Source organism: Leucoraja erinacea, chromosome 10, assembly GCF_028641065.1.
Source record: "Leucoraja erinacea ecotype New England chromosome 10, Leri_hhj_1, whole genome shotgun sequence".
Classification (NCBI taxonomy): Eukaryota; Metazoa; Chordata; class Chondrichthyes; order Rajiformes; family Rajidae; genus Leucoraja; species Leucoraja erinaceus.
In genome coordinates, this window is record NC_073386.1 from 29848594 (window position 1) to 29867529 (window position 18936).

The following is an 18936-nucleotide window of genomic DNA, read 5'->3' on the forward strand; positions in this document are numbered from 1 at the left end:
TCACATATAGGATAGAACTGTAGCTTTCGTTCCTTTAGGGATATTAATGAAACAGTCGTGGTATTATCATAATCCAATAGCATCGTATTCTCTTTTATTGAAACCTGTTCTTATTTCCAATAAGGGTTTTGAATTTCATTTCTTATTATGAAGATGTAAAATAATTGTCAATAGCCTCTGAAAACATCCGTGGGCATCGGATTGCACATGAAACCCATGCAAGTTCAGTGCACTGCCAGCAACATTCTAATTTCCTGTTAACTATGTTTGTAGCATCCACATAATAACTTTCAAAAGGGAACTGGATAAACACTTGGAGAAGAAAAATTATTGCAGAGTTAATGAAAAAAATGTGGTGTGAAGGTGTTAGACTAAACTGACTGCTCTTTAACTCAAAGGTGTAGCGCAAATAGTTAAATAGTTGCATTAAGTATTACAGTGATCTAGTAACTGAGCATATCCCTTGATGATGAATCAGTGGCAGACTGAGGGAGCACTGTTGGTCATTTCCCACTCAGTACCTACTTTACTGTTTCAAGAAGAGAACGTAACTGAGAACTACATATATTTTCCCTCCTCTGGTTGTGTGCAATGTGTGACCTAACTTGTTTGACCATAAGGAAACAAATACACAGAGTTACACTAGAGCTGACATCTAGCAGTTTTCACCCAGCCATGAGAGCTGAGAGAGGTCTCCAGAGTTCAACTTGACCTCTTTCACCAAGGCAACCGCTGGAACCAACATTCATCTGATGAAATTAGTTTAATTTAGCTTAGAGATACAGCGCGGAAACAGGCCTTTTGGCCCACCGAGTCCGCACCGACCCATGATCCCCATACACTATCCTGCACACTAGGGGAAATTTACAATTTTTACCAAAGCCAATTAATCTACAAACCCGTACATCTTTGGAGTATGGGGAAAACCCACGCGGTCAAATGGAGAACATAGAACGCCGTTCAGACAGCACCCGTGGTCAATATCAAATCCGGGTCTCTGGTACTGTGAGGCAGCAACTCTACTACAGCGCCACCATGCAGCAATGTTACAATACCTACCTTCAGCGGCGCTGCAGTACTGCCACTGGCCGTGAGCACGACTTGGCGCCTTTAGAGGGGGGGGGGGCATGATCAAATTGTCGTTTTCTCCTGCCTGTCGGAGTCGAACTTTCTCAGGCCATTCAGCTGCTGCAGAAAAATCGTTCCGACTTCTGTTCTCGGAAGTTTAAAAAAAAAATTGTGGGACAATTTAATCTTTGGAGATAAATAAAAAGCTACTTCTAACGCCGTCAACGCCTACAATGGGACGGATTACACGTAGGGGACAAAACATAAGGTAAGTCGTTTATTTTACATATAAACTTGCTTCTTAGGATGACTTTAATCCAAATTTCATTGGCGAAAGTGTGATTTTGGCCCCATACGAACCGGCCGTGTTTTTCCTGCTGATATTGGGTTCAAATTCACTGCAACCGCAACGTTCCAATCGATCGTGTTCCACAAAAACCCACTCGCAAGATGATTAAAATGCCCATTAATTTACGGGAATTAAACATTAAATTCCTTCCATTTGGCCTATAAATTCATGACAATGAGATTTAAAAATCATGTTATATTGTGAATTCTTGAGTGAATGTTATTTGGGCACTTAGGCTATTTAAAAATGTTAACCTTTTCTTAAGAAATGGATAGATGTTTATATCTAGTAATTGAATTTTGTAATTAGCTACAATTAGATACATAAATACATAGAAAATAGGTGCAGGAGTAGGCCATTCGGCCCTTCGAGCCTGCACCGCCATTCAATATGATCATGGCTGATCATCCAACTCAGTATCCCGTACCTGCCTTCTCTCCATACCCCCTGATCCCATTAGCCACAAGGGCCACATCTAACTCCCTCTTAAATATAGCCAATGAACTGGCCTCAACTACCATCTGTGGCAGAGAGTTCCAGAGATTCACCACTCTCTGTGTGAAAAATGTTTTTCTCATCTCGGTCTTAAAGGATTTCCCCCTTATCCTTAGGCTGTGACCACTTGTCTTGGACTTCCCCAACATTGGGAACAATCTTCCTGCATCTAGCCTGTCGAACCCCTTAAGAATTTTGTAAGTTTCTATAAGATCCCCCCTCAATCTCCTAAATTCTAGTGAGTATAAGCCGAGTCTATCCAGTCTTTCTTCATATGAAAGTCCTGACATCCCAGGAATCAGTCTGGTCCCAGGAATCAGTCTGGTGATTATGAAATTAAATTAGGTAACTAATTAATTATATATGCTTTACTTTCAGGTCATCCAAGTAAGATTGTTTCATATTTGTTTCAGAATGCTTCAATCTATAATAACTGAAAATTTCATTCAGTTCTCTTAATTTTTAAGACATTTATGGGCTTTTGACTGTCCTCGATCACAGCTTTTGAAGTAAGTCAATGGTAAAGCAAGATGCTAATTTCAGAGTATGAAAATTGCCATAACCCTTTTAATACTGAAGATATGAAAGTGAATTAGGTGTCAAATTAAACTTATTTTTATGCTTTATCTGATGGGATAAATTGCAGACTTGAATTTTTAAATCTCAAAATTTTGTAACATTGCGACACCATGCCACCCAGAATGAAATAAGGCACAACCTTCTGAGGCACAAAATCACAGAATGTTTACAGCACAGAGGGGGAGCCATTTGACCCATCAAGTCTGCAACAGTTGTATTTAAGAACAATTCAGTTAATTGCACTCCTTCATCCCCTTCCCTTTGCCCTGCACATTTGTTTCCTAGATACTTATCCAGTTCCACTTCAAATAGTACAGTGCATGTACCTCTGATGATAGCAGCACATTCCTGACACTAACCACTTGGTGGGATGACAGATGGCGTAATGGGCTAAGTGTTCGGCTGGCGACCGGAAGGTAGCCGGTTCGAATCCCGCTTGGAGTGCATACTGTCGTTGTGTCCTTGGGGCAAAACACTTCTCACCCACCTTTGCCTGTGTGTAATGTAATGTAATTATGTGAAGCACTTTGGGGTCAATGCAAATTGACTAAAAATGTGCTATATAAATAAGATTATTATTATTATTATTATTATTGATGAGTAAAACAATTCTTTCACATTACTTTTGTTTCTTTTATCAACTGCCTTCATTCCAGTTCTTGACCCTTCCACCAATGAACACAGTATCTCTCTTCTTATTATCATAGACTCTTATGTCTACAAAGGTCTCTTGGCCCACCTTGCTCATACTAAATATCAAACACCCTTTGGTACCAATTGCAATTTGCAGCATTTGCCAAAAGCCCCCAATGCCAGAGGGAAACATTTCTAACCATTCCTTCAATTTAAAAAAAATTCAATGACCATTGTGTTAAGGGATAAAGTGAAAGACTGTAATGTGTAACTCAGCAGGACAGGCAGCATCTTTGGATAGAAGGCATGTGTGATGTTTCGGGTCGAGACCCTTCTGCAGACGTCTCAACCCAAAATTTCACCCATTCCTTCTCTCCAGAGATGCTGCCTGTCCTGCTGAGTTACTCCAGCATTTTGTGTTTATCTTCGGCTTAAACCAGCATCTGCAGTTCCTTCCCACACAAGACTTTAACGTGTATGGCTTTGCATTCAGAACATGTTGATAGTCCAGGCAAAGTCTGGGCACTGTAACGTTCTTGAACTCAGGACATCCTAAAGCGATTCACAATCAGATCATTTGAAATAAGATGTAATGTAGTGATGGAAGTAGATTGTTCAGGACAAATGTATATCCAAAAGTAGAAAAAAAATAGAGCAGAGGTCAATGCAACACCGCTGCCAAAACTGCTCCCACCAACAGCTTCATACACTGTGTCGGCAGAGGCAGTAAATATCTCTTGCACAGTCCCACCATCCCCACCCAGCCTCCTTAATCTGGGAGTTATCAAAGAGTCATGAAGATAGCAGGGAAAATGTCTGCATTTTTTCACTTTTCTATTTTTATTTGACTTGCTGGTTTTTTTTTTTAACCAAATCAACAGTCCTTTGTTATTTTCTTGTTCAGCTGAGATATGTTACCTCTGTCTCTTTTTCTTATTTAACATCCTTCAAATTAAATGACTGTCCAGTCTCAATTGATAACAAAATTACTGTATTAAATTTGTGTGCACTTTTCACTCTGTCGTGGAGCTGTTCGGGAGGCCTCTTTCCAATATAAAACTGTGAACTTTTTACACATGTGAGGGGAGACAAAAATTTGAGTAATGACCCCTTGGAAACTTTGCAACCGCCACAGGAGAACAATGCATCAACGTTGTATTCTGCTAAATGTGTTAATATCTTGCCAAGAAAGTTTTTGCCGGCAACAGGACTTTCACATAATGAAAATCAATGGAAATACATTTTTGAAATATAATTTTATGCTTAAACGTGGCCAGGTCCAGCTTTGTTTCGACAAACTGTCTTCAGAACGATCTTCCCTCTGGAGTCTGGAACTGAACAGACTGTGAAGAGAAAGACCAATGCGATTTGTGCAGCTGGTGAATTAAACTTGTTACTATGTAAGGTGGGATTCATATCAGGAGTGGAGCTGACTTCAAGCTGTGCTCAGACTGGAAAGCCAGAACAGGAAGCACTTTTTTCTCTCCCATTTTGTCTGTTGTTTTCTGCAGTTCTTTAAATCATCAGTCCTGTTGCATCCCCTGAAACAGGGGCGGCAGGCAGAGGTATCAATTCTCAGGGCTCAACCAGTGGAAAGGGAAATTGGCCAATAGACTGTGTGCAATAAACTCCACACAGCTTAAGAGCCTGTGGGCTTCCCTGCCTTTCTTTCTCATCTGTGTGCTATTATGCTAGCATCTCATCTGAACTTTGTGGAGGCTCCACTCTCAAGAGCCAAGAGTGTTTTATTGCCCTATGTCCCACATATAATAATGAAATTCTTACTTGCAGCAGCCCAATGGAATATGTAAACATAGTACACTGTAAACAACACTCCTCAAAGTAATGACATTTTGATAGGGTCTCAAAATAGATAGCTAAAAACTGTTCTTTCTAAAATGAAAAGGACCTGCATTAAAAAGCATAAATTGGTGTTTCCATCTGGTATTTTGGATGTTGCTCACACCTGGGCACTTTGCATTCACAAGACTTTAACAAGTTCCAGCAAGAGCATCTATTTTTAGAGTATGTTAAATAACTTAGGCAGATTGGAGAGTTATTTCCCAGGTGCAACACTTTCCAAGCGGGACCTTTACAAAGCAAATGATGGAAATGCAGTGTTTCTTTTGCACCAGGAAGTTATGGTTTAAGTCGTCCTTACAAAAGTTGCTATTCTCAGCATTCCTTAGTGAAGAAGCCGATGCAAGGGAAACTTTGCAACCAAGAACCAATAGGGGAGAAATTCATCTCTGTTTGCAAATGTGAAGCATATGAAAGTCAGAATATCAGCCATTGGTTGTACTGAACATTGGCATGCAACATACCCATAATATATACTGTATACTTAAAAATGAAAGTCTTGCCCTTTTGCTTTTATACCTATGCCTTAATATAACCAATGTCCATTATAACCAAGAATATATTTTATGTCCAGCTGAGACATAAGGAAACAGAGAGTGGTGAATCTGTGGAATTCTCTGCCACAGAAGGTAGTTGAGGCCAGTTCATTGGCTATATTTAAGTTGGAGTTAGATGTGACCCTTGTGTCTAAAGGGATCAGGGGGTATGGAGAGAAGGCAGGTACAGGATACTGAGTGGATGATCAGTCATGATCATATTGAATGGCGGTGCAAGCTCGAAGGGCCGAATGGCTTACTCCTGCACCTATTTTCTATGTTTCTATGTTTCTATAAAAAAATTAATCATTAAACAAAACCATTTATAATAACAATTTGAGTCATTAGAGTTATTAGATTAATACAGCCTGGAATTCTAGAGTAACACAATAAACAATAGGCAATAGACAATAGACAATAGGTGCAGGAGTAGGCCATTTGGCTCTTCGAGCCAGCACTGCCATTCAATGTGACCAGGGCTGATCATCCACAATTAATACCCCTTTCCTCCCTTCTCCGCATATCCCGTGACTCCGCTATCTGTAAGAGCTCTATCTAACTCTCTCTTGAAAGCATCGAGAGAACCGGTCTCCAACGCCTTCTGAGAAAGAAAATTCCACAGACTCACAACTTTCTGTGTGAATAAGTTTTTCCTCATCTCCATTCTAAATGGCTTACTCCTTATTCTTAAACTGTGGCCCCTGGTTTTGGACTCCCCCAACATCGGGAACATGTTTTCTGCCTCTAGCATGTCCAAACCTTGAATAATCGTATATGTTTCAATAAGATCCTCTCTCATCCGCCTAAATTCCAGAGTATACAAGCCCATCCGCTCCATTCTATCAACATATGACAGTCCTGCCATCCTGGGAATTAACCTTATGAACCTACACTGCACTCCCTTAATAACAAGAATGTCCTTTCTCAATTTTGGAGACCAAAACTGCACACAATACTCCAGGTGTGGTCTCACTAGAGCCCTGTACAACTGCAGAGGGACCTCTTTGCTCCTATACTCAACTCATCTTGTTATGAAGGCCAACATGCCATTAGCATTCTTCACTGCCTGCTGTAGTTGCATGCTTACTTTCAGCGACTGATGAACAAGGACCCCCAGACCCCGTTGTACATCCCCTTTTCCCAACTTGACACCATTTAGATAATAATCTGCCTTTCTGTTTTTACCACCAAAGTGGATAACCTCACATTTATCCACATTTAAGGGCACGCAACAATGCCTTTAAATCCAGGGACACTTCTGCCTACAGTGCGGCCAGGTCGAACCTGAACAAAGGCATAAAAAAGGCCAAAGACATCCACAGGCAAAGGGTAGAAGAACACTTCAATGCCGTGGACACCAGAAGCATGTGGCAGGGTGTCAGGGACATCACTGACTACAAGAGCAGCCCCGCCTGCCCCCACGGTGATATCACACTGGCCAACGAACTGAACATCTTCTTTGCCCAGTTCGAAACTGGCAACACCACCAGGAGTGGAATAACCCCGGCCATGGCGGAGGGACAGGCCTTAACACTGAGCACTCAGGAGGTACAGTGCGCTCTGCGTAGGATCAATCCACGCAAGGCTGCAGGCCCGGATGGAGTCCAGGGAAGGGTACTAAAGGACTGTGCTGTACAGCTGGCGGAGGTATTCACAAAATCTTCAATCTATCTCTATCTCTGGCAACGATCCCCAAGTGCCTGAAAACAGCCACCATAGTGCCAGTGCCGAAAAAGTCCAAAGTCACCAACCTGAACGACTACCGCCCGGTTGCCCTAACTCCAATCCCAATGAAGTGCTTCGAAAGGCTGGTCCTCTCCCATATCAAATCCAGCATCCCAGCCTCACTGGACTCTCATCAATTTGCATACAGGGCAAATAGATCAACAGAGGATGCCATCTCTCTGGCTCTTCACACTGTCCTGACTCACCTGGACAGACAGACAGGGCACGTACTTGAGGATGCTCTTTGTTGACTATAGCTCTGCATTCAATACAGTCATCCCCAACAAGCTCACCACCAAACTCCACCAGCTAGGCCTCAGCTCGCCGATATGCGATTGGATCCTGAACTTTCTGACGGAGCGACCGCAGGTAGTGAGACTGGGCCCGCACCGGTCCTCCACTATCACCCTGAGCACCGGCACACTACAGGGCTGTGTATTAAGCCCCATGCTCTACTCCCTCTTCACTCACGACTGTGTTCCTGCATTTGACACCAACACCATCGTGAAGTTTGCAGACGACACAACAGTGATTGGGCTGATCACCAACGGTGATGAAACAAAATACAGAGCGGAGGTGCAGAACCTGGCGGACTGGTGCACACGTAACAACTTGTCGCTAAACACCTCCAAGACCAAGGAGTTGATTATTGACTTCAGGAGGTCCCATAATGGAGAATACGCCCCAATCTCCATTTACGGGGAAAGTGTGCGGAGAGTGTCCAGCTTTAAGTTTCTGGGCACTCACATTTCAGAGGACCTCACATGGTCCACCAACACCGCTGCGCTGGTCAAGAAGGCACAGCAACAACTGTTCTTCCTGAGGACATTAAAAAAGACTGGTCTGCCCCAACAGCTGCTGACATCATTCTACCGCTGCACCACAGAGAGCATATTAACGGATGGCATCTCTGTGTGGTATCTCAGCTGCACGGAGGCGGAGAGGAGAGCTCTTCAGCGTGTCGTCCACAGAGCGCAGAGGATCATTGGGACAGAGCTACCAGCCTTGGAGGGCATCTACCACACACGGTGCCTCAGGAAGGCCATCAGCACCCATAAAGACTCATCACACCCCTGTAACGGACTGTTCGAACTACTTCCCTCCGGCAGACGTTACAAGGCCTTCTACGCCCGAACCTCCAGACTCAGAAACAGCTTTATTCCAAGAGCTATAGCGGCTCTGAACCGGCCCTGCTGAGTGCCCCCCACACCCCCCCCGGACTGTCTCCCTCAGATGGTCACGACACACAGCTTATTTATTTATTTTACTTTTTCATACTAAATCTCGTTGCACTGACGTGCAATGACAATAAATTATATTATTATTATTATTAAACTGCAACTGCCATGCATCTGCCCACTCACCCAAACTGTCCAACAATATTAGAGTAACACAGCCTAGGCCCTTTGGCCCAACTTTGGCCAACAAAGATGCCCAATTTAACCTAGTCCCATTTGCCGACATTTGTCTCATATGGCACTGAGTCTTTCCTATCTGTGCACCAAATGTCTTTTAAATGTTGTTACTGTACCCAACTGATCTATCTCCTCCATCAGTTCTTCCATAAACTCACCATCTGCTGAATGAAATGACTAGGGAGCAACTTGGGGCGGCCCTGTGGTGCAGCTAGCAGAGCCATCGTCTCAAGGATCCAGCAACCCTGATCTGCAGTGATGTCTGTGTAGCGTTTGAACAATCACCCTGTGGATTTCCCCGGATGCTCCGATGTCCTCCCACTTCCCACAATCATGTGGATGGTAGATTACTGGGAGATTACCTGGCCACTGTAAATGACACCATGTGTGTAGGTGCGAGGTAGAATCTGGAGAAGAGTTGATGAGACTGAAGGGAGAATAAATTGGATTAGCCTACGATTGGTACCAAAATGGGCAGTTGATGGTTGGAGCACACTCAGTGGGCCAAGGGATCTGTTTCTGTGCTATGTCTCTCTTTGAAAGATCTTCCTTCTCACTTCCCTTCTCAGTGCAGGGCCAGTGCCTATCTCATTCTCCTAGGACTCTCTGGCTCTGAAAAAAATCAGAACAAAGGACATTGAGAGGGATCCTGACCCAGAGTTCATCTGGAAGACTTGGAAGACCTTTTACTGACCACACGAAGGTAACATAATCCTGCTGTCATTCATTCTCCCAACATGTTTAGGCAAAGAAAATGGACCACTTTGTATGTAATGTTATTACTACAGCTTTGCTCAGCCAAAATAGCACACCAATTCCTCTATTCCTCAGAAGATGAAGGAAGTTTGGCATATCTCCAAGAAACTTCTACAGATACACTGTAGAAAACATCCTATTTGGGATGCAAGACTTCTTGGTTTGGCAATGACTTTATCCAATACTGCAAACTGCAGAGTTGTGGTATGGACCAGTCCATCACACAAGCTAGCCTCTCCCCCCACCCCTCCCCCCCAAACAACTGAGTCTACACATGCTGGCTTGGGAAATGAGCAACATAATTAAGGATCTTTTTCACCCTGATCATTCCATCTTCTCCCCTCTCCCATCGGAAGATACAGAAGATTGAAACAAATGCAAACAGATTCAGGTATAGCTCATTCCCTGCTGGTATCACTTTACTGAATAGACCTCCCATAAGCTACTGTATAGTCCTTATCTTCTAACCTACGGTACCTTGTCGCAAACCATGGATTTCTTTCTCTGTAATGTAACGTTAATAATGCTGTAACACTATATTCTGCACTCAGGTATTTTTCGCTTTGCACTACCTGTTGTACCTGTGTATGACTTGGCTGTACTCGTGTATAGTATGATTTGACCTGATAGCATGCAAACAAAGTTTTTCACTGTATCTCGGTATACATGACAAAAATAAACCAATACCAGTAATGATGGTTTTAGTGCTCAGCCCTGTAGTTTTCCCATTGTTCTCTTTGTTTTTATAACATAATCGGTTCTCCAGAACTCAGGTGTGTTCTTGACAACACCTCTGCTCACTAACTCCTGTATCTCCAAATTGTTTCTAAATGGCCCCCAAGATATTGAACACACCTAACCAACAATTCAACAAGTTTCCCATGGCAGCGCATCATTGCGTAAATTGACTTTACCTCATGGTAGGATATTGCACATGCTTCCTTGATAAGTAGTTAGCATTTTCTTTGTTGTGAGCAAGAATGATGAAAAGGGAACATTGTAAGTAATATATAAGAGTTTCCAGTTTATGATTGTTGCAGTCCATTTTAGTACAGACAGTTGAATGACTAGCTGTAAAACAACATCCAGGTAGTAAGAGGAAACTGACATTGATCATTGATCATCAACACCAGATGCGTACCATTTCACCGTCAAGACCCATTGAACAAAAGGAAAGCACATTTGCACAGGGAAAGTCAAAGGACAAGCCATCCAAAGCCACCCCTACGGATCTCTCAGTAGACCATTACAGAATAGTATTGGCACAGACCTTTCCATGCTATTGTTAGGCACACTACATAGTACAATGAGTCTGGACCTGAGAATGAGACAGCAAGAACACTGTCAAAATAGAAGGAAGAAGCCATTTTTGTTTGGCACACTGACAATTCCCCAATAATTGGACCTATTTTTTCTTCCTTTCCCTCACAACGATTTTGCGGATCAGAAAATAGCGCGGGCATGTGTATGGCATTTTGTTTTGTAAAACGTACATACATAAGTGTAGTATGTTTGTCTTGTGAGGGTGCAACGGGTTTACATTTAAAAGCTGTGCACATATATGTTTAGATATGATTTACCAGTACAGGCATGAGTAATTGCATGTGAAACCAAGTGACAAATGTGCATGCATTAAAAGGTATGCCACAATGTGGGTACATTTTTATCAGTGTTAAATCTGAAGAATATGTAGCTGGTACCAGTCTGGTTGTATAGTGAATTATAGATGTATCATTGTATGTTGTGTCTGGTCATATGGTTCTCTTCCATGGATTTATGCATGAATCTACATGTTTATTTGACACATGAGTAGGATTTGTGGATGTCTAAGCTTGCATTGAGTTGAATGAACTGTGTCTTCTTTTAGCTGCCCTTTAGTTGTATTTTATTCTGAAATAAATGAAAACTGCAGTTCTCCTCTCCCACTGAGAAAAATGCAGTTCAGTTTTCATTCCTGTTTTGATTTACTGCCCTTCCACTGTCAGTTCTCAGATTTATTTTCCAGGATTTGTTCTGACTCTGTATCTCACTGTAGCCCTCATGTGGAGATCGCTCCAAGCGTTTCTCACATTTCTGCATTTCCTTATTCTCTTCCATCTGTTCCACATAAACAGATTTCACACTACAACTGCTGTTCCTGTATTTATTTTTTGTCTCATTGCCATCTGAAAGCAGAACTCTGTATGCAGAAAGTTTAACCAAATGACTCCATTATCCCTTATCCTTTGGCAAGTAGAAATGGTTGAGTTAGAGGATTAACGTTCCTTACTAAAAGTTCTCTAGGGGCTTGGAATGTCCTGCAGGATCTAATTACATACAACAGAACCGAGGAAAAAAATCCTGTCAAATCCCCAAACTTTATTTCTGCAGCTCATGTAGAAATAAAAGCCTGAATATTAAATTGCAGATTCCTGTAGAATTTTTTTTTAAAGTTTCACAAATCTGATGTTTATGTTTTAAAAACTCTCTCAGGAGATTTATTTTTTGATATAATGCAAAATCTTGATCAAATTTTACTAAAAACAGATACATAACATTTCTGACCTCCATTTTATGATTTTCTACTAAGTATACAATCACATTAATATTTTAATTTTAATTGGAAATGAAGTAGATTTAGCTTCTTATTTTAAGATTCACTGTAATTTCCTCACGAGTCAGAGCAAGGAGATATTTAATAAAGTATAATATACACATTCACAGACAACATTAAAAAAAATACAGAATTTGAATTTAACAATTTCTCATTCATATGATGTTTTTCATAATCCAAATTTCACTTCTACCCTGAAGGCAGTGATTCATTCTTGGGTGCAATTCCAAAAAAGCACTGGCAGCTCTCCATTATTTTGCCCAGGTGACCATTCTTCATTTGTGAGCCTAAACAGTCAATGCTGGCAATCTATTCAGCAGCAGATATCACAGCTGAGCCCAATCCTGTCTTTAGCCAATAAGTAAAAGCATTCACTTCCTCACGGAGGGTCACTAAACTGTGAACAGAACACAAACTTAGATGTATTTCTCCCTCCCTCTCCCTGGGGTGGCAGGAGGGATGCTGAAATCTGTTGTGACATTGTGACTGATGCTCAGGATGCAAACATTCAGCTCTGCACAGAATAGGGACTCGTTCCAGGATCTTCCCACATTTTGTGGTTCTGCACCAGGCAGCAAAGTAAATTTACTGCTCAGCCATTGGGATATCTGTTTTAAAGGTACAACTACATCATCAATGGGTGACCAGAACTCTCCATTTTTCCCAGCTGGATACATTTTGTTTGAGGGAAAATGTACGTTTCTCCAAGCAGCTGTTGGAATACTCCAATAAAGAAAAACAATTTCTTGGAATCAGTAACAAAATGATTTATGTCTTCCCAGGGTGGGATGAAATATGAACTGGACCTCAATAACATGTGTCTCCTCGTAGTTTAGATCTCTGCGAATCCTTGACTGAAAGTTGCCTATCTTGTTCAAAACAACTTAGCATATCAACATCTAAAAATAGTGGATTCAAAAATAATAATTAGAAAGGTGGTGTATAAAGATACTAAAAAGGCTGGATGTATTACAGAGAGCAGTAGTTTAAAATGTATAGTCAACCACTGGATGAAGACACCAGCTCACACTACTATCAGTAACATTGAAATTGTCGATAATTGTTTAGATCAGGACGGCCAGGTTCGATTTGCAAACGGAAATGAGTTAACTAGTCCCATTGGGGTGGACTGAAGATGTGCAAAGCTGAATAAAAACAGCCAGAATTCCCATTTCAAACATTCCATATGTTTGCTTTCCACTCAACACCTGCTAAACCTGGTTATATTTGAGTTTCAACACTCTCTGGACACAAGCTCTGTACATCTATGCTGTCCATTTCAGTAGCTCCTCATGATATCTTGCCTTCTATTTCTGGTTCACAGTTATTGTGCAGGGGCAAATCTAAGGACATTTCAATTCACAACATAATCCTCTATGGAGATGACTAGAGATTTCAAGGCTGGATTCCTAAATGAATTTGTTTTCTACTGCTCCTTTAACAAATAACAAACACAAATTCAGTTAGGTCCTGCCAGAAGTGGTAGATTATGTAAACCTCATTTAATACGGACCATTATTTAACTATCACAATAAGAATTTTTACTTATGCTGAAACCTGATCAAATACATTGGGAGGCATCTGTGTATGACTTCATGGACACTTTCCATGTTACAAATGTGCATTTTTGCATCTGTAAAAATAATAAACACGGGTTGAAAAACAATTTTCTGGCAACTAATGGTCTCTCCCCTATTATACGGACAAAATAAGGAGAGCTCAGTTGAAATTCCCCTAGCGGCCACAGGATGCAGTGTGAATGGCAAGCACTCTTATGGGTCCTGTTGCCTCCATCACAAGAAAGTTATTTGTTTACATCTAAACATTAAATTCCCTCCTTGGCCTTGTCTAATTGTATCTCTGCCCACACACACCACCTAACAATCCCTCCTTCCACCATTCTGTTCAATGTTTCTCTACCCTCTGTAACTCTGAACTTCCTGTCAAGCCTTCTCTAATGTACAGGGCACCTTTAAAACACTGCTTCCCAAATCTCTTTTCAACTATGCTCTTAATCTTCTCTCCTAACGCAAAAACAATACAGTAGACTCCCATTTTAATGGATCACTTTATGACGGATTTCAGATATAGTGGACGGACCTGCCGACCCATCCCCGGTTCACATCATCTCCCCGGCTGTCTAAAGCCTAGCCTTCTGACCCCATTCCTGACTCGCAAGGTGCACTAGCGAGCCCTTCTTCATCCACTGCACAGTTTGGCTCACGTTGCAGCGCTTTCTTTGGGTTGCTGCCACCGACTAAAGCACGTGATCACCATGGGGCTCTCTCCCTCTCACCTGCTGCTGTTTCTTGCTGTCAGTGGTGGCTTTGTCAACCTCTGCCACCAGCATCTCCCATCGCTCTGACCAGCTGGCCTAGTGTCCCTCGTCCCCCCCCCCCCCCCCCCCACCCCCCTCCCTCCCTCCACCATTGCTGCTGCCTCCTTCTCCACTGGAGTTGCCAACAAACTCCACCTTGGAAACAACAGCAGGTGAGAGGGAAGAAAGCCCCATGGTGTCCAAGCTTTAGTCGGTGGTGGTGGACTGAAGAAAGCGCTGTCGCCAGAGGATACATCGTAAGCAGCACCAACCGTTTCACCGGACCGTGCAGTGGGTGAAGAAGGGCTCTATGATGCACCATGCGAATTGGAAGTGGGGCTGGAAGCCAGGGCTCTAAATATCCAGAGAGACGTTGGGAGCCAGGGTTAGGTTGGTGGGTCAATCTATTCACATTAAAGGGCCTGGCCCACTGATGCGACCTTTCAGCGACTGTCTTCGACCTTCAAGCTCGAGGGCACTGAAAAACCTCAAGCTGGATAGACCGATGAAACCGCGAGCCGGATCAACCGACCACACGCACACGCACACACACACACACACACACACACACACACACACACACACACACACACGTACACAATGTACGGTAAGTCCTTTGGAGAGCGCGGGGTGGGAGGTGAGAGAACGGGAGAAAGGGGGAGAGAAGGGGGGAGAAGGAGTGGAGACACTTTTAAGACCCCATTCCACTGCACTACGAGTTTAAAAGAAACATACCGATCAATTTTTACTCGCGTAAAATTTTTCAACATGTTGAAAAGTTTTCCTCGACCAAACTGAGACCGCGAGTATGCGGGAACTTCCCTCCCAGTGACCTCATAGGACCTCCTCGGACCACGTGTCGACCATGCTGCGAGTTTGAATCGAGGGCAAACTCTTCTAAACTCGCAGATTAGGTCACCGCTGTGGGACAGCCCCTTCTGTTTACATTTTATATTTGTTTTATCTATGTTTCTGACACTCCACGGTGCTTCAGAGACACAGGAGGGCAGTAGCGGGCCAAGGGCCTATTGTCATTTCATTATCACTTGACCTCTGTTGGTCTGGAAAAATGGATAATCCCGAAAGACTCTGGAACCAGGGGTGCTAGAAAATCTGTGTTCCACCTGTACAAGAATTTCATAGATAACTGTGGTATTGGTATTGGCTTATTATTGCCACGTGTACCGAAATACAGCAACAAAATTGTCATGTGTACTAACCATGCAGACCATACCAGATACATTCGTGCAAATGTGAAAATAAACAGAGTGCAGAAACGGTTAGTCTAAGGTACCAAAATCTTTTTAAGAGATCAGTCTAAAGAAGGGTCTCAACCCGACACGTCACCCATTCCTTCTCTTCAGAGATGTTGCCTGACCCGTTGAGTTACTCCAGCATTTTGTGTCTAAAATCTTTTTAAATCTGTCTATCTTATTAGTTAGAAATTTGCATTGAGGTAAATTATTTTAAAGTGCTGTTTGAAATAAATATTGTTTACCTTACCCTTCACGAAGGATAAAAGAAACCACACCTGTTCTCACACTTAACACATTGTATGGCTGAAGCAGCTTTCCAGGTGAGTCTTCGCCATGGTATAATTTTTAAGTTCTGACATGATGGCATGTTCCTGTACTTAAAGATTTCTTCCTCCAATTTCATTCTCAGTTACATTTTCATTAAGCAAACTGATGTCTGGATTTCAGTGTAATCAAGGCTGTTGAGTACAACAATGCAGCCTCTGTCTCCGTTCATCATTATGGTGAAGAGATTCAAAATAGAACAGAGGCAAATTAAGATGATCTTGAATGAACCAAATTACTTTTTAATTCCTCTTACCTCTTGCCAACATAGCTGGGAGAGAAAGAATCCTATTTGTTCCATATTCCTTGGGTTATTGTAAGTGTCAATGGATATTCTCAATGTTTTATGCTTGAATCTGTGATCCTGGAGACTTTTACTGTCTTTGCATTCTTCCCAAAGAATGTTTCTTTCACTTTCATAAAAGTTTGGTTTGGTTGGTAGACATTGAAAGAATGTCTACCAACATTCTGCCTTGACATCTTCATCAACTGTTTTAACACAAAAAAAGAAAGCTGAGAATGTAAGAAAAAAAATTCTTTGCCTGGAGTTTGGCAGTCGTTTCAGGGCTTATTGACTTGGATTTGTTAAATCACCCATCATTTCTTCAGGCTACAACATTACTGAGCCCTTGCTACTGACACTGTGCCATTGCAGAAATATGGCTGCTGAGAATACGAATAAATTATACTCAGTTCTCAGTTAAACGACTATCACAGTTGAAAGCATGAAAGGAGCACAAGGTTAGTAAAAATATCAGTTTTTTCAGAGATCATACAAGATTAAATACTAGTTATTTTGTATTTATTACATATGTTTACAATGGTATATTAAAATACATCGTTCTCTCCAATTAACAAAAACATGATTTATTTGGTTCATAAATGTGGGAGTGGCGGCGCCTAACGGCAGCGGCTCGACTACAGTCGTCTGTCTTTTTTTATTTTTGTCTTGTTAAATGTCTGTCTTGAGTTAGTTTTTATTATTTTTAGCTGTGTATATGTGGAGGGTGGTGGGGGGGCCTGTGGGGGAAACCGTTTTAAATCTCTTCCCTGTGCGGAGACCCGATTATTCCCTGTCGGGGCTCGGATGTCGTTGGGCCTAACATCGTGGAGCCGGCGGCGACCTCCGGCCGGGACTAACCTGGGGGCTCCAGTTGCAGAGCCTGCGGAACTGACATCACGGAGCTGGCCAATTTCGGAGCGGGAAGAGCTGTGGTGGCGTGCGGCTGCGACTCGACTTTGGAGTTCGGAGGCACCGGCCGCAGACCCGGTGGACGGGAACATCGGGAGCTCCAAGTCCCTGGTGGGAGACCGCTTTTCCGAGCTCCGCAACGGCGACTTCTGCCGCTGGAATCGCGGGTTTAAAGGACATGGAGCCGGGGCCTAACATCGCCCGGCGTGGCTTAAACGGCCTCAGGACTTACCATCGCCCGCCGGGGGCTTTAACATCGGAGCCCCGGTTCGCCTCGACACTGCAGTTGGACTGCTGGACCATGGGAGAAGGAACAAAGGGTAGAGATAAAGACTTTGCCTTCCACCACAGTGAGGAGATGTTGGAGACTCACTGTGATGGATGTTTATGTAAACTATGTTTAGTGTGGGTCTTGGATTGTTTTGTAATGTAAAAAACTGTAGAAATTATATTTCGTTCAAACCTAGGTTTGAATGACAATAAATGCATTCTATTCTATAATTGGTTCAACCTCTTTTTTTACATTGACGATACTTGCCCCGATAATTTATATTTGGCGGTAAGAAAGTTGAATGATGATCTGTAATTCATTCAACCAAAATGAATCTTAGTACTTGCTGAAGGGTCAGTTATATTGCAAAATGTCCATACTCAAACTTGTCACTGCACCTCTATCGAATAGGGATGCTATTGTGTTCAAATATTAATGATCAGTGATCAACCAGAATCTGGCAAACTACAATTTAAAATAAAACTTAGATATGTTGTTGGTATTGCTTTTGTGTTCTCAAACCAAATAAACAAGGGTTGAATTTTTACCCTTGTGAGGTTATAAAACTAATGAAATAAGCTGGCTGCGGCTCTTAAAGGTATCCCAATTTCCTTTCCCCATTAAGACATTAGATTTTCCTTGTTTTTATAGAAAACTGTTTTTTTTTGTGTCATCTTCACTTTTAACAGAATTCACCATAAAATAATCCAACTGAGTTGACACAGATAATGGATCCCATCCTGAGTTTTACAATACTATGGTTTAAAACCTTTAATTGGCCGCTCTTATCTCCAGCCAGCTTTTTACCAAGCTGCAACATTTGCTATAATATCCAGGCATCTCAATTCCACCTTTATCTGCCCAGAGACACCCCAATAGGCATCCTTTAAAAATGCACATCCAAAACACCTTCTGCGTTTCCTATTATTAATACCATGTCATTCCTGTTATTGATGCAGTGTCTTTCTGTTGTCAGTGTTACATTTTCTGGACACGGCTTTCTCCTGGCTGTCCAATTAATATATTTTGCTGAGCACTAATATTGTCAAATGCTGTTCGAAGTTTACTATTAATAAAATACTGGATGGAGTCACTGAGACCCCTTGACATTATGTGTCCTTTCCCCCACTCCTGAACAGAGTCACAACCTTAATAACTTTGCCATTTTCACACAAAATGTCCACATGTAAGAACTGTTGAAAGCTCAATTTATTTGAGGAACTATACAGCAGAGAATAGCCAAAGTAGAAACCACTGATTTTATATTGAAAATTCATAAATTATATTAATGTCATAGATGTAACAAAACTTACGCTTTCCAGTCATAACACACAAAAACAGTTGTTATGTGTGAAATATCACACAAACGTATGTTCTTTTCTACATTCTGGTGTCACTGAAAGCAGTTTTAAAAGAGTAGCAGCTAATGGTCTCTATCCCCATGAGAACTGTTTATGAAATTAGATGACAAAAAGCAAAAGTATTTTTTCCCCAATAAAAAAAAACATTGGATCCTTGTGGATGCCTCAATTGGTCCTCTCCTACTGCCAGTGATTTATGAGATGAT

The 18936-nt window shown here is 42.0% G+C and overlaps 1 protein-coding gene across 6 annotated transcripts in view; it reads right to left on the reverse strand.

Moving 5' to 3' along the window:
- The window catches only part of nfia (nuclear factor I/A), a 678190-nt gene that overhangs the window by 546202 nt on the left and 113052 nt on the right, over window positions 1-18936 (reverse strand). The gene's annotated exons all lie outside the window — the stretch shown is intronic.